The following is a 16,381-nucleotide window of genomic DNA, read 5'->3' as shown; positions in this document are numbered from 1 at the left end:
GACAAATTCGCAGAAATGCACAACCTGCCAAGGCTGAACCAGGAAGAAATATAAAATATGAACAGGCCAATCACAAGCACTGAAATTGAAACTGTGATTAAAAATCTTCCAACAAAGCAAAGTCCAGGACCAGATGGCTTCACAGGCGAATTCTTTCAAACATTTATATAAGAGCTAATACCTATTCTTCTCAAATGCTTCCAAAATATAGCAGAGGCAGGAAAACCGCCAAACTTATTATACGAGGCCACAATCACCATGATACCAAAACCAGAAAAGGATGTCACAAAGAAAGAAAACTACAGGTCAATATCACTGATGAACATAGATGCAAAAATCCTCAACAAAATACTAGCAAACAGAACCCTACAGCACATTAAAAGGATGATACACCATGATCAAGTGGGGTTTATTCCAAGAATGCAAGGATTCTTCAATATACGCAAATCAAACAGTGTAATACGCCATATTAACAAATTGAAGGAGAAAAATCATATGGTCATCTCAATAGATGCAGATAAAGCTTTTGACAAAATTCAACACCCATTTATGATAAAAGCCCTACAGAAAGTAGGAATAGAGGGAACTTTCCTCAACATATAAGGCCATATGTGACAAATCCACAGTCAACATTTTCCTCAATGGTGAAAAACTGAAAGCATTTCCACTAAGATCAGGAACAAGACAAGGTTGCCCACTCTCACCACTCTTATTCAACATAGTTTTGGAAGTTTTATCCGCAACAATCAGAGAAAAAAAGGAATCCAAATCGGAAAAGAAGAAGTAAAGCTGTCACTGTTTGCAGATGACATGATACTATACATAGAGAATCCTAAAGATGCTACCAGAAAACTACTAGAGCTAATCAATGAATTTGGTAAAGTAGCAGGATACAAAATTAATGCACAGAAATCTCTGGCATTCCTATATACTAATGGTGAAAAATCTGAAAGTGAAATCAAGAAAACACTCCCATTTACCATTGAAACAAAAAGAATAAAATATCTAGGAATAAACCTACCTAAGGAGACAAAAGATTTGTATGCAGAAAATTATAAGACACTGATGAAAGAAATTAAAGATGATACAAATAGATGGAGAGATATACCATGTTCTTGGATTGGAAGAATCAACATTGTGAAAATGACTCTACTACCCAAAGCAATCTATAGATTCAATGCAATCCCTATCAAAATACCACTGGCATTTTTCACAGAACTAGAACAAAATATTTTGCAATTTGTATGGAAACACAAAATACCCCAAAGAGCCAAAGCAATATTGATAACGAAAAAAGGAGCTGGAGGAATCAGGCTCCCTGACTTCAGACTATACGACAAAGCTACAGTAATCAAGACAGTATGGTACTGGCACAAAAACAGAAAGATAGATGAATGGAACAAGGTAGAAAACCCAGAGATAAACCCACGCACATATGGACACCTTATCTTTGATAAAGGTGGCAGGAATGAACAGTGGAGAAAGGACAGCCTCTTCAATAAGTGGTGCTGGGAAAACTGAACAGATACATGTAAAAGTATGAGATTAGATCACTCCCTGACACCATTCACAAAAATAAGCTCAAAATGGATTAAAGACCTAAATGTAAGGCCAGAAACTATCAAACTCTTAGAGGAAAACATAGGCAGAACACTCTGTGACATAAATCACAGCAAGATACTTCCTGACCCACCTCCTAGAGTAATGGAAATAAAAACAAAAATAAACAAATGGAACCTAATGAAACTTCAAAGCTTTTGCACAGCAAAGGAAACCATTAACAAGACCAAAAGACAACACTCAGAATTGGAGAAAATATTTGCAAATGAAGCAACTGACGTAGGATTAATCTCCAATATTTATAAGCAGCTCATGCAGCTCAATAACAAAAAAACAAACAACCCAATCCAAAAATGGGCAGAAGACCTAAGTAGACATTTCTTCAAAGAAGATATACAGACTGCCAACAAACACATGAAAGAATGCTCAACATCATTAATCATTAGAGAAATGCAAATCAAAACTACAATGAGATATCATCTCACACCAGTCAGAATGGCCATCATCAAAAAATCTAGAAACACTGAATGCTGGAGAGGGTGTGGAGAAAAAGGAACACTCTTGCTGTGCTGGTGGGAATGTGAATTGGTTCAGCCACTATGGAGAACAGTATGGAGGTTCCTTAAAAAACTACAAATAGAACTACCATATGACCCAGCAATCCCACTACTGGGCATATACCCTGAGAAAACCAAAATTCAAAAAGTCATGTACCAAAATGTTCATTGCAGCACTATTTACAATAGCCCAGAGATGGAAACAACCTAAGTACCCATCATCCGATGAATGGATAAAGAAGATGTGGCACATATTTATAATGGAATATTACTCAGCCATAAAAGGAAACGAAATTGAACTATTTGTAATGAGGTGGATAGACCTAGAGTCTGTCATACAGAGTGAAGTAAGTCAGAAAGAAAAGGACAAATACCATATGCTAACACATATATATGAAATTTAAGAAGAAAAAAAATGTCATGAAGAACCTGGGGTAAGACAGGAATAAAGCCACAGACCTACTAGAGTACGGACTTGAGGATATGGGGAGGGGGAAGGGTGAGCTGTGACAGGGCACGAGAGAGTCATGGACATATACACACTAACAAACGTAAGGTAGATAGCTAGTGGGAAGCAACCGCATGGCACAGGGATATTGGCTCGGTGCTTTGTGACAGCCTGGAGGGTGGGATAAGGAGGGTATGAGGGAAGGAAACGCAAGAGGGAAGAGATATGGAAACATATGTATATATATAACTGATACACTTTGTTATAAAACAGAAACTAACACACCATTGTAAAGCAATTATATCCCAATAAAGATGTTTAAAAGAAAAAGAAAAATAGGGAGCCGACTCAAATAAATAAAATTAGAAATGAAAAAGGAAAAGTTACAAGAGACACCACAGAAATACAAAGGATCATAAGGGACTACTAGAGGTAACTTTACAACAAAAACAATGGACAACCTAGAAATAATGGACAAATTCTTAGAAAAGTACTAGTTTTCAAGACTGAAGCAAGAAGAAATAGAAAATATGAATGGACCAATCACAAGTACTGAAATTGACACTATGATTAAAAAACTACCAACAAACAAGAGTGCAGGACCAAAAGCCTTCACAGGCGAATTCTATTAAACATTTAGAGAAGAGTTATACCTATCCTTCTCAAACTCTTCCAAAAAATTGCAGAAGGAACACTCCCAAGTTCATTCAAGAAGGTCACAATCACCCTCACACCAAAAACAGACGAAGATACCACAAAGAAAACAAAATTACAGGCAAATATCACTGACGAACATATATGCAAAAATCCTCAACAAAATACTAGCAAACAGAATCCAACAACCTACTAGATAGTTAATACACCATGAACAAATGCAATTTATCCCAGGGATGCAAGGTTCATTCAATATACGTAAATCAATCAATGGATACACCACATTAACAAACTCAAGAATAAAAGCCATATGACCATCTCAAGAGATGCAGAAAAAGATTTTGATGAACTTCAACACCCATTTATGATAAAAACTCTCCAGAAAGTGGGCATAGAGGGAACCTAACTCAACATAATAAAGGCCATATATGGGAAACCCACAGCAAACATCATTCTCAATGGTGAAAAACTGAAATCATTTCCTGTAAGATCAGGAACAAGACAAGTATGTCCACTCTCGCCACTTTTATTCAACATAGTTTTGGAAGTACTTGGCACAGCAATCAGAGAAGAAAAAGAAATAAAAAGAATCTGAATTAGAAAAGAAGACATAAAACTGTCACTGCTTGCAGACAACATGATGCTATACATAGAAAATCCAAAAGATGTTACCCGAAAGTTACTGAGCTCATCAATTAATTAGGTAACGTTACAGGACACAAAATTAATATACATAAATCTCTTGCATTCCTATACACTAATAAAGAAAGATCAGAGAAAGAAATTAAGGAAGCAACCCCATTTAGCATCACATAAAAAAGAATAAAGAAGAATACCTAGGAGGCAATAAACCTAACTAAGGAGGCAAAAGACCTATACTCTGAAAACTATAGGATACAGATGAAAGAAAGCAAAGATGATACAAACAGATGGAGAGATATACCATGTTCTTGGATTGGAAGAATCAACAATGTGAAAATGACTATACTACCCAAAACAATCTACAGATACAATGCAATCCCTATCAAACTACCAATGGAATGTTTCACAGAATTAGAACAAAAAAATTTTACAATTTGCATGGAAACACCAAAGACTACAAATAGCCAAAGCAAACTTGAAAAAGAAAAACGGACCTGGAGGAATCAGGCTCCCTGACTTCAGATTACACTACAAAGCTACAGTCATTAAAACAGTATGGTACAAAAACAGAAATATAGATCAACAGAAAAGGATAACCCAGACACCTATAGTCACCTAAACTATGACAAAGGAGGCAAGAATATACAATAGAGTAAAAACAGTCTCTTCAATAATTGGTGCTGGGCAAACTGGACAATTACATGTAAAAGAATTAAATTAGAACATTCCCTAACACCATGCACAAAAATAAACTCAAAATGGATTAAAGAGCTAAATGTAATGCCGATACTATAAAACTATAGGAACACATAGGCAGAACATTCTCTGACATAAATTACAGCCAGATCTTTTTTGATCCACCTCCTAGAGTAATGAAAATAAAAAGAAAAATAAACAAATGGAACCTAATTAAACTTAAAAGCTCTTGCACAACAAAGGAAACCATAATCAAAACAAATAGACAACTCACACAATGGCAACACATATTTGCAAACAAAGTGACTGACAAAGGATTAGTCTCCAAAATATTGAGCTGCTCATGAGGCTCAAAATGAAATAAACAAACAACCCAATCAAAAAATGGGCAGAAAATCTAAAGGGGCATGTCTCCAAAGAAGACATACAGATGGCTGAAAAGAATATGTAAAGATGCTCAGCATCATTAATTATTAGAGAAATGCAAATCAAAATTATAAAGAGATATTACTTCATACCAGACAGAATGGCCATAACCAAATCTCTGCAAACAATAGATGCTGGAGAGGGCATAGAGAAAAGGGAACCTTCCTAAACTGTTGGTGTGAATGCAAATTGGTACAGCTACTATGGAAAACAATATGGAGGTTCCTTCAAAAACTAAAAATAGATCTACCATACGATGCTGAAATTTCACTCCTTGGCATATATCTGGAGAAAACCATAATTCGAAATGATACATGCACCCCAATGTTCATTGCACACTATTTACAATAGCCACTACATGGAAGCAACCTAAATGTCCATCGACAGAGGAATGGTAAAGAAATTGTGGTACATATATGCAATGGAATATTACTCAGCCATAAAAAAGAACAAAATAATGCCATTTGCAAGAGTATGGATGGACCTAGAGGCTGTCATACTGAGTGAAAGAACTCAGAAAGAGGGAGACAAATATCATAGGTTATTGCTCATATGTGGAATCTAAAAATAATTGTACAAATGAACTTATTTACAAAACAGAAATAGAGTCACAGATGCAGACAACAAATTTATGGTTACCAGGGAGTAAAACGGGGGGGAGAGGGATAAATTGGGAGACTGGGAGTGACAAATACACACTACTATATGTAAAATAGATAACTAATAAGACCTACTGTATTTCACAGGGAACTCTTTTCAATACTCTGTAATGACTTTTATGGGAAAGAATCTAAAAAAGTGTGGATATATGTTTACATATAACTGATACATTTTGCTGTACAGCAGAAACTAACACAACATTGTGAATCAACTATACTCTAATAAAAATTTTAGGGCTTCCGTGGTGGCAGTGGTTGAGAGTCCGCCTACCAATGCAGGGGACACGGGTTCGTGCCCTGGTCTGGGAGGATCCCACATGCTGTGGAGTGGCTAGGCCCATGAGCCATGGCCACTGAGCCTGCACGTCCGCAGCCTGTGCTCCACAGTGGGAGAGACCACAACAGTGAGAGGCCCACGTACCACACACAGAAAAAAAAAATTTTAAAAAGAAATGTAAAAATTAAACCTTGTGTGAAGCTACATTAATTTAATATGCCAAATGTCACAAAATAAGTCTATAAAACAGAACAGAGTGTAGAAATACAGCCACATATAAGATAAATTAATTTTTATGAGACACTAATAAAATTCAGTGATGATACAAATATTTTTCAATAAATTTTCCTGGAATAATTGGGGATAACACTATTGAAAAATAAACAATCTCTCTGTGTCTTGACTCATACATAACAATCTAAACAAAAGTTAACTCACAGTCGATAAGGATGTAAACTTAAAAGCCCAAACTATAAAATTCCTAGAGAAAATATAGGAGAATATCTTTGCACCTTTGGAGTATGAAAAGATATCTTAATATCAAAAAATTCATAAAGTGTACTTCATTTAATTTAATCATTTTGCTCTTGAAATACAGCATTACAAAAATAACACAAATATAAGGAGAAAAAAGGACAACACATAGATCTCATAAAAAATTTATCTTCAAAATACATAAAAAATATGTTACAAGAATTTTGTAATAAGACATAAAAAACCAATAAGTGGGAGAAAAAGAATTGAAAGTGACCTTGGACAAAAAACCAAAAACAACAATAATCACATGAAAAGATGCTCAACATGATTAGCTGTCAGGGAAATGTAAATTGAAACTGAATGAGAAAGTGATATCAGCAATATGGCAGAGTAGGACGCTTAGATTTCTAGTTCCTCCATGAAAGGAGAACAACAAACAGAAATTGAGAAGCAATTTCATTAGAACTCTGGAAAACAGCCAAACTTTACTACCATCAAGCATATGCTGAATCAAGACCCAGAAGCTTGCATTGCCAGTGTGGGGACTACTTCCCTGGTTCTAGAAAGACAAAAGCAAACCTTAATAAAAATTATTACACCTGTCTGTTCTAAACTTTCTGGGCACTACTGGAAGGACTAGCACAAGACTATCATCTCTATTTTACCTAATGTGGAACTCAGGCTAAAAAAGCAGGAAGCATTAATAAAACAGCACACATCAGGGGTCTATCTCCACCTAGACAACAATTGCACTGACAGTCTCTCGCTGATGTAACTCTTTTGGAACTACAGAGAATATTGAAAGCTTGCGATTTCCAGAGAAAGTCTTGGATAATAAATTGTGGTTCATTTTGTTCATTATAACTCTTAGCATAGGAAAAGCTACCTGTAACACACCTCTAGGAAGGCAGTTGTGAATGAGTTTCCATAGCACCTTGCATGCAGTTCATGGAACTCAGGGAGGACACAAAAGACCCTGCCCTACAAATACTAGGGAACTGTACTCTGATTTCTGCTGGTGATCACAGAGATGTAGACAAAGAGGCAGATAATGACTGTAGTCGAACCTCCATCCATTGTTGCAAGCTCCTTCTCATCAGGCTGAGTGACTTTTAAGATATTTAAAGTATTAACACACACACACACACCTTTTCGTCTTTCCCTCTTCTGGAGACAGACATTAAGGACTAGAACATCACAAAACAAGTGCATATACAAGAAAAATTAGAAGATGACCATGCATGCCTAATAAAATTTCAGAAAAGATCTGAGAAGACCTTAAATGTGCACCTCAAGCTGATGCTTGCCACAGAGAGAATGTATTAAAAAAAATTTAAGCCAATGATCAAAACCCCACAAAAGTTGCAAACCTTGGAGAAAGGGAATAATCTGATCTCTAGACTTACTATATTTTCAGATTCAAATATCCAGTTTTCAACAAGGCAATCACAAGACATACAAAAATCTGCAATGAATCGCTCATTCAAAGGGAAAAAATAACTAAAACTGTCCCTATAAAAGTCCCAATGGCAGATATACTTGACACAAAATTTAAACAACTATCTTAAAGATGCTCAAAGACCTAAAGGAAGATGTGGAAAATGTCAGTAAAACAATGTATGAACAAAATGGAAATATCAGTAAAGAGATACAAAGCTAAATAGAAATCAAAAGCAATTCTGTAGCTGAAATGTACAATACCTGAAATTAAAAATTCACTAGAGGAATTCTTAGATAGATTTGAGTAAACAGAAGAAAGTCTTCATGAATTTGAAGATAGGACAATAAAAATTATAAATCCTAAAGAACAGAAAGAAAAAAGATTGAAGAAAAATGAACAAAATCTAAGGAAACTGTGGGAGGTCATTAAGTGAATCAATACATGTATTGTGGGAGTCCCAGAAGGGAAGCAAGAAAGAAGAGAGAATATTTGAAGAAATATTGGATAAATACTTGAAAATTTTGATGAAATACATGAATATAAACATTCAAAAGCTCAAAAATGTCTGAATAAGGTAAACTAAAAGAGACGCACACTGAGACATATTATAACTGAACTTCAAAACCCAAAGACTCTTCAAAGCATCAAGAGAGAAGAAAATCATAACATAGAAGGGATCCTCTATAATATTATCATCAGATTTTCATCATAACTTTGGAGACCAAAAGGCAGTGGGTTAATAGATTCAAAGTGTTAACAGAAAAGTAAAAATCAACCAACAATCCTATATCTGGTAAAGCTTTCCTTCAAAAGTGATGAAGAATTTAAGACATTACTAGATAAACAAAAGTTGAGTTTGTTAGCACTATACCTGCCTTTCAGCATAAAATAAAAGCATAGCAGACAGTAACTTGAAGCTGAATGAAGAAATAAAGACCCCAATAAAAGTAAATAAATATATAAAGGTAAAAACTAGTATTACTGTAACAATGATTTGTAACTCCACTTTTTGTTTTCTACATGATTTAAGGGACTAAAACATTTAAAAACAAACAAGTATATGTCTAAAAGCTAGTATTATTGTAACTTGGGTGTGTAACTTCACGTTTTGTTTCTTATGTAACTTAGGAGACTAATGCAACTAAAATAATTATTAGTTTATACTTTGGGGGTCATGTATAATGATATAACTTTTTGAGTTCAACTACTGAAAGGGGTAGGGATGAAACTGGAAAAGGTCATAGTTTTTTTATGTTATTGAAGTCAGGTTGATATAAATTCAAATAAGAATGTTATAACTTTGGGATATTAAAATGTAATCCCCATGGTAACCAAAACGAAAACTGCTACAGACTATAGGTAAAATAACACGAGAAAAGAACTTAAATATTTCGCTACAAAAAAAATTGACTAAACACAAATAACACAGTAATGCAAGAAATGATAGACCAAAAAGCTATAAGACATCTAAAGAAACAAATAGCACAATGACAGAAATAACTCCTTTCATATCAGTAATTACCTTAAATGTAAATGGATTTAACTCTTCAATCAAAAGACAGAGATTAACATAATGGATTAAACCACATACTCCAACTAAATGCTGTCTACAAATCACTCACTTGAGATTCAAAGCACAAATAGACTGAGATTAAAAGGATAGAAAAAGCTATTCCATGCAATTAGTAACCAAAGTAGAGCAGGGTGGCTATACTAATATTAGATAAAATAGACTTTAAATACAAAATATTGCAAGAGACAAAGGACATTATATATTTAAAAAATATGAAACAGCAAGAACATATGACACTGTAAACACTTATGCACCTAATGGCAAAATATAAAAACACATGAAGAGAAAAGGGACAGAATGGAAAGGAGAAGTAGGCAGGTCTATATTAATAACTGTAGACTTCAAGATCTCACTAAAAATATTAGAACAACCAGACAGGAGATATCATGGAAATAGAAGAATTAATGTAAAAATTAGCCAGACCAAACAGACATATACAGAATAGTCTACCCAACAACAAAAGAATACCCAATCTTCTCAAGTGTACATTGGACTTTTCCTGTGAGATACCATATGGTAGGCCAAAACTGTCACAAAAGATTTAAAATATAGATATCATACAAAATGTCTTCTCCTAACAGAACAGGATAAAGTTAGAAATCACTAAGAGAAGTTAAATGGACACATTCACAAAGTGGTGGAAATTTAAAAAGCACTCAAACAATGGATCAAAAATAAAATCAAAAAACTACTTCAAGACAAAAAACGCACTGAAACAACCTTAGCCACTGGGTGCAGACACCAAAAACAACAGGAACTACGAACGTGCAGCCTGTGAAAATGACACCCCAAACACAATAAGCTAAGGAAAATCAGAAGACACAGAAACACACAGCAGATGAAGGAGCAATGTAAAAACGAACCAGACCAAACAAATGAAGAGGAAATAGGTAGTCTACGTGAAAAATAATTCAGAGTAATGGTAGTAAAGATGATTCAAAATCTTGGAAAAAGAATGGAGAAAATATGAGAAACGTTTAAGAAGGACCTAGAAGAACTAAAGAGCAAACAAACAATCATGAATAACACAATAAATGAAATTAAAAATTCTCTAGAAGGGATGAATAGCAAAATAACTGAGGCAGAAGAATGGATAAATGACCTGGAAGATAAAATAATGGAAATAACTACTGTAGAGCAGAATAAAGAAAAGAGAATGAAAAGAATTGAGGACAGTCTCACAGACTTCTGGGACAACATTAAACACACCAACTTTCTAATTATAGGGGTCCCAGAAGAAGAGAAAAGAAAGGGAATGAGAAAATATTTGAAGAGATTATAGTTGAAAACTTCCATAATATGGGAAAGGAAATAGTTAATCAAGTCCAGGAAGCACAGAGAGTCACATACAGGATAAATCCAAGGAGAAACACATCAGGACACATATTAATCAAACTATTAACAATTAAATACACAGAAAAATATTAAAAGCAGCAAGTGAAAAACAGCAAATAACATACAAGGGAATTCCCATAAAGTTAAAAACTGATCTTTCAGCAGAAACTCCACAAGCCAGAAAGTAGTGGCAGGACATATTTAAAGTGTTGAAAGGGAAAAACCTACAACCAAGATTACTCTACTCAGCAAGGATCCCATTCAGATTTTAGGGAGAGATTAAAACCTTTACAGACAAGCAAAAGCTAAGAGAATTCAGCACCACCACACCAACCTTACAACACATGCTAAAGGAACTTCTCTAGGCAGGAAACACAAAAGAAGGAAAAGACATACAATAACAAATGAAAAACAATTAAGAAAATGGGAAGAGGAACATACATAACTATGATTACCTTGAAAGTATATGGGTTAAACGCTCCAACCAAAAGACGCAGAATGGCTGAATGGATAAAAAAACAAGGCCAGTATATATGCTGTCTACAAGACACCCCCTTCACACCTACGGGCTCATACAGATGGAAAGATAAAGGATGGAAAAAGATATTCCATGGAAATGGAAATCAAAACAAAGCTGGAGTAGCAATTCTCTTATCAGACAAAATAAACTTTAAAATAAAGACTATTACAGAGACAAAGAAGGACACTACATAATGATAAAAGGATCAATCCAAGAAAAAGATATAGCAATTGTAAATATTTATGCACCCAATAGAGGAGCACCTCAATGCATAAGGCAAGCACCAACAGCCAGAAAGGGGAAATCGACAGTAACACAATCATAGTATGGGACATTAACACCCAATTTTCACCAATGGACAGATCATACAGAATGAAAATTATTAAGGAAACACAAGCTTTATATGATACATTAAACAAGATGGACTTAATTGACATTTATAGGAAATTCCATTCAAAAACAACAGAATACATTTTCTTCTCAAGTGTTCATGGAACATTCTCCAGAATAGATCATATCTTGGGTCACGAATCAAGCCTTGATAAATTTAAGGTAACTGAAATTGTATCAAGTATCTTTTTCAATGACAATGCTATGAGACTAGATATCAATTACAGGAAAAAACTGGAAAAAATACAAACCCATGGAGGCTAAACAATACAGTACTTAATAATGAAGACATAACTGAACAAACCAAATGGAAAATCAAAAAATACATAGAAACAAATGTCAATGAAAACGTGACGACCAAAACCTATGGGATGCAGCAAAATAAGTTCTAAGAGGGAAGTTCATAGCAATACAATCCTACCTCAAGAAACAAGAACCATCTCAAATAAACAACCTAACATTGCACCTAAAGCAATTAGAGAAAGAAGAACAAAATCCCCAATTTAGCAAAAGGAAAGAAATCATAAAAATCAGCAGAAATAAATGAAAAAGAAATGATGGAAGCAAAAGCAAAGATAAATAAAAGTAAAACCGCTTCCTTGAGAAGATAAACAAAACTGATAAATGTTTACACTAACCAGATTCATCAAGAAAAACAGGGAGAAGACTCAAATCAATAGAATTAGAAATGAAAAGGACAAGTAACAACTGACACTGCAGAAATACAAAGGATAATAAGAGATTACCACAAGCAACTATATGCCAAAAAAAATGGACAACCTGGAAGAAATGGACAAATTCTTAGAAAAGCAAAAACTTCTGAGACTGAACCAAGAAGAAATAGAAAATATAAACAGACCAATCACAAGTACTGAAATTGAGGCTGTGATTAAAAATCTTCCAAAAAAAAAGCACCCAGGAATAGATGGCTTCACAGGTGAATTCTATCAAACATTTAGAGAATACCTAGCACCTATTCTTCTCAAACTCATCCAGAATATAGCAGACGGAGGAACAATCCCAAACACATTCTGCGAGGGCATCATCACCCTGATACCAAAACTAGACAAAGATGTCACAAAGAAAGAAAACTACAGGCCAATATCACTGATGAACATAGATGCAAAAATCCTCAACAAAATACTAGCAAACAGAATCCAACAGCACATTAAAAGGACCATACACCATGATCAAGTGGGGTTTATACCAGGAATGCAAGGATTCTTCAATATAAGCAAATGAAACAATGTGATACACCATATTAACAACTTGAAGGAGAAAAACCATATGATCATCTCAATAGATGCAGAAATGTCTTTCGACCACATTCAACACCCATTTATGACGAAAACCCTACAGAAAGTAGGCATAGAGGAAACTTACCTCAACATAATAAAGGACATATATGACAAACCCACAGCCAACCTTGTTCTCTATAGTGAAAACTGAGAATATTTCCACTAAGATCAGGAACAAGACAAGGTTGCCCACTATCACCACTATTACTCAACATAGTTTTTGAAGTTTTAGCCAGAGTAATAAGAGAAGCAAAAGAAATAAAAGGAATCAAAATCAGAAAATAAGAAGTAAAGCTGTCACTATTTGCAGATGACATGGTATTATACATTGAGTATGCTAAAGATGCTACCAGAAAACCACTAGATCTAATCAATGAATTTGGTAAAGTTGCAGGATACAAAACTAATGCATAGAAATCACTTGCACTCATATACACTAATAATGAAAAATCTGAAAGAGAAATTAAGGACACAATCCCATTTACCATTGCAACAAAAAGAATAAAATACCTAGGAATAAACCTACTTAAGGAGACAAAAGACCTGTATGCAGAAAACTATAAGACACTGATGAAAGAAATTAAAGATGATACAAACAGATGGAGAGATGTACCATGTTCTTGGATTGGGAGAATCAACATTGTGAAAATGAGTACTCTCCAAAGTAATCTACACATTCAATGTAATCCCTATCAATATGCCAATGGCATTTTTCACAGAACTAGTCCAGAAAATTTCACAATTTGTACGGAATCACAAAGGATCCCAAATAGCCAAAGCAATCTTGAGAAAACAAAACGTAGCTGGATGAATCAGGCTCCCTGACTTCAGACTATACTACAAAGGTACACTAATCAAGCCAGTACGGTACTGACACAAAAACAGAAATATAGATCAATGGAACAGGATAGAAATCCCATAGATAAACCCAATCACAAAGGGTAACCTTACTTTTGATTAAAGAGTCAATAGTATACAGTGGAGAAAAACAGCCTCTTCAATAAGTGATGCTGGGAACACTGGACAGCTACATGTAAAAGAATGAAATTAGAACACTCCCTAACACCATACACAAAAATACACTCAAATGGATTAAAGACCTAAATGTAAGTCCAGACACTATAAAACTCTTAGAGGAAAACATAGGCAGAACACTCTATGACATAAATACAGCAAGATCCTTTTCAACCCACCTCCTAGTGAAATGGAAATAAAAACAAAAATAAACAAATGGGATGTAATGAAACTTAAAAGCTTTTGTGCAACAAAGGAAACCATAAACAGGACCAAAAGGAAACCCTCAGAACAGGAGAAAATATTTGCCAATGAAGCAAGGCACAAAGGATTAATCTCCAAAATTTACGAGCATCTCATGCAGCTCAATATCAAAAAAGCAATCAACCCAGTCGAAAAATGGGCAGAAGTCCTAAATAGACGTTTCTCCTAAGAAGATATATAGATTGCCAACAAACACATGAAAGAATGCTCAACATCATTAATCATTAGAAAAATTCAAATCAAAACTACAATGAGGTAGTTTCTCACCTTACACAAGTCAGACTGGGCATCATAAAATAATCTACAAACAATAAGTGCTGGAGAAGGTGTGTAGAAAATGGAATCCTCTTGCACTGTTGGTGGGAGTGTAAATTGATACAGCCCCTATGGAGACCAGTATGGAGGCTTCTTAAAAAACTAAAAATGGAATTACAATATGACCCAGTAAAACCCCTACTGGCCAAATACCCTGAGAAACCATAATTTAAAAAGAGTCATGTACGAAAATGATTATTGCAGCTCTATTTACAATAGCCAGGACATGGAAACAACCTAAGTGTCCATTAACAGATGAATGGAAAAAGAAGAGGTGGCACATATATACAATGGAATATTACTCAGCCAATTAAAGGAATGAAATTGAGTTATTTGAGTGAGGTGGATGGACCTACAGTCTGTCAATCAGAGTGAAGTAAGTCAGAAAGAGAAAAAGAAATCCCGTATGATAAGACATATATATTGACTTAATAAAAAATGATTATGAAGAACCTAGGGGCAGGACAGGAATTAAGATGCAGCCATAGAGAATGGACTTGAGGACATGGGGAGGGGGAAGAGTAAGCTGGGACAAAGTGAGAGAGTGGCATGGACTTATATATACTACCAAATGTAAAATAGATAACTAGTGGGAAGCAGTTGCATAGCATGGGGAGAGCAGCTTGGTGCTTTGTGACCTCCTAGAAGGGTGGGAGAAGGAGTGTGGGAGGGAGATGTAAAAGGGAAGAGATATGGGGATATATGTATATGTATAGCTGATTCACTTTGTTATAAAGCAGAAACTAACACACCATTGTAAAGCAGTTATACTCCAATAAAGATGTTAAAAAAAATAAGACAAATGAATATGAAAACAGAACATACCAAAGCTTATGGGACACAGTGAAACAATTGTAAGAAAGACACTTTTTATATTATATTTCAAAAAGGAAAGATCTCAAATCAACAACATAACATTACAATTTAAGGAAATAGAAAAAGAATAAACTAAACCCAATATAGCATATTAAAAGAAATAAATATTAGAGAAACGATAAAAGAAAAAGAGAATATAAAATAGAGAAATTTAATAAAAACAATAGATTGTTTCTTGGAAAGATCAATAAAATAAAAAAATTCTTAGATAGATAGAAAAAGAATAAAACAGAACACATGGGCTTCCCTGGTGGCACAGTGGTTGAGAGTCTGCCTGCCGACGCAGGGGACACGGGTTCGTGCCCCGGTCTGGGAAGATCCCACATGCCGCGGAGCAGCTGGGCCCGTGAGCCATGGCCACTGAGTCTGCGCGCCCGGAGCCTGTGCTCCGCAATGGGAGAGGCCACAGCTGTGAGAGGCCCGCGTACCGCAAAAAAAAAAAAAAAAAAAAAAAAAAAAAAAAAAAACAGAACACATATGTTACTAAATTAAGAAATGGAAATGGGGACTTATTTACCAATTCCACTTGTTTAAAGAGGATTATGAGTACTATGAATAATTGTACATCAACAAATTAGAAATCCTAGATGAAATGGACCCATTTCCAAAAACAGAATCTGTGCCAAAACTAAATCGTGAAAAAATAGCATATATGACTAGGTCTCTAACTGGCAAGAATTTGAATTAGTAGTAAAAGAAACTCCCAGAAAAGAAATGTGTTAGACCAGTTGGTTTAACTGAATGAAGTCTATCAAACATTTAAAGAAGAACTAATACCAATCCTTTTCAAACTTTTCCAGAAAATTGAGGGGAGGAAACACTTTATAGCTCATTTTATGAGGTCAGCATTAACTCTGATACCTAAAACAGGCAGATTCACTAAAAAGAAACAGAACAAAAACTATAGATCAATATCCTTTATGAATGTTGAAGCAAAGTCCTAAGCAACATGACCAAAC

Source organism: Globicephala melas, chromosome X (assembly GCF_963455315.2).
Source record: "Globicephala melas chromosome X, mGloMel1.2, whole genome shotgun sequence".
Lineage (NCBI taxonomy): Eukaryota > Metazoa > Chordata > Mammalia > Artiodactyla > Delphinidae > Globicephala > Globicephala melas.
Note: the sequence above shows the minus strand (reverse complement) of the source record.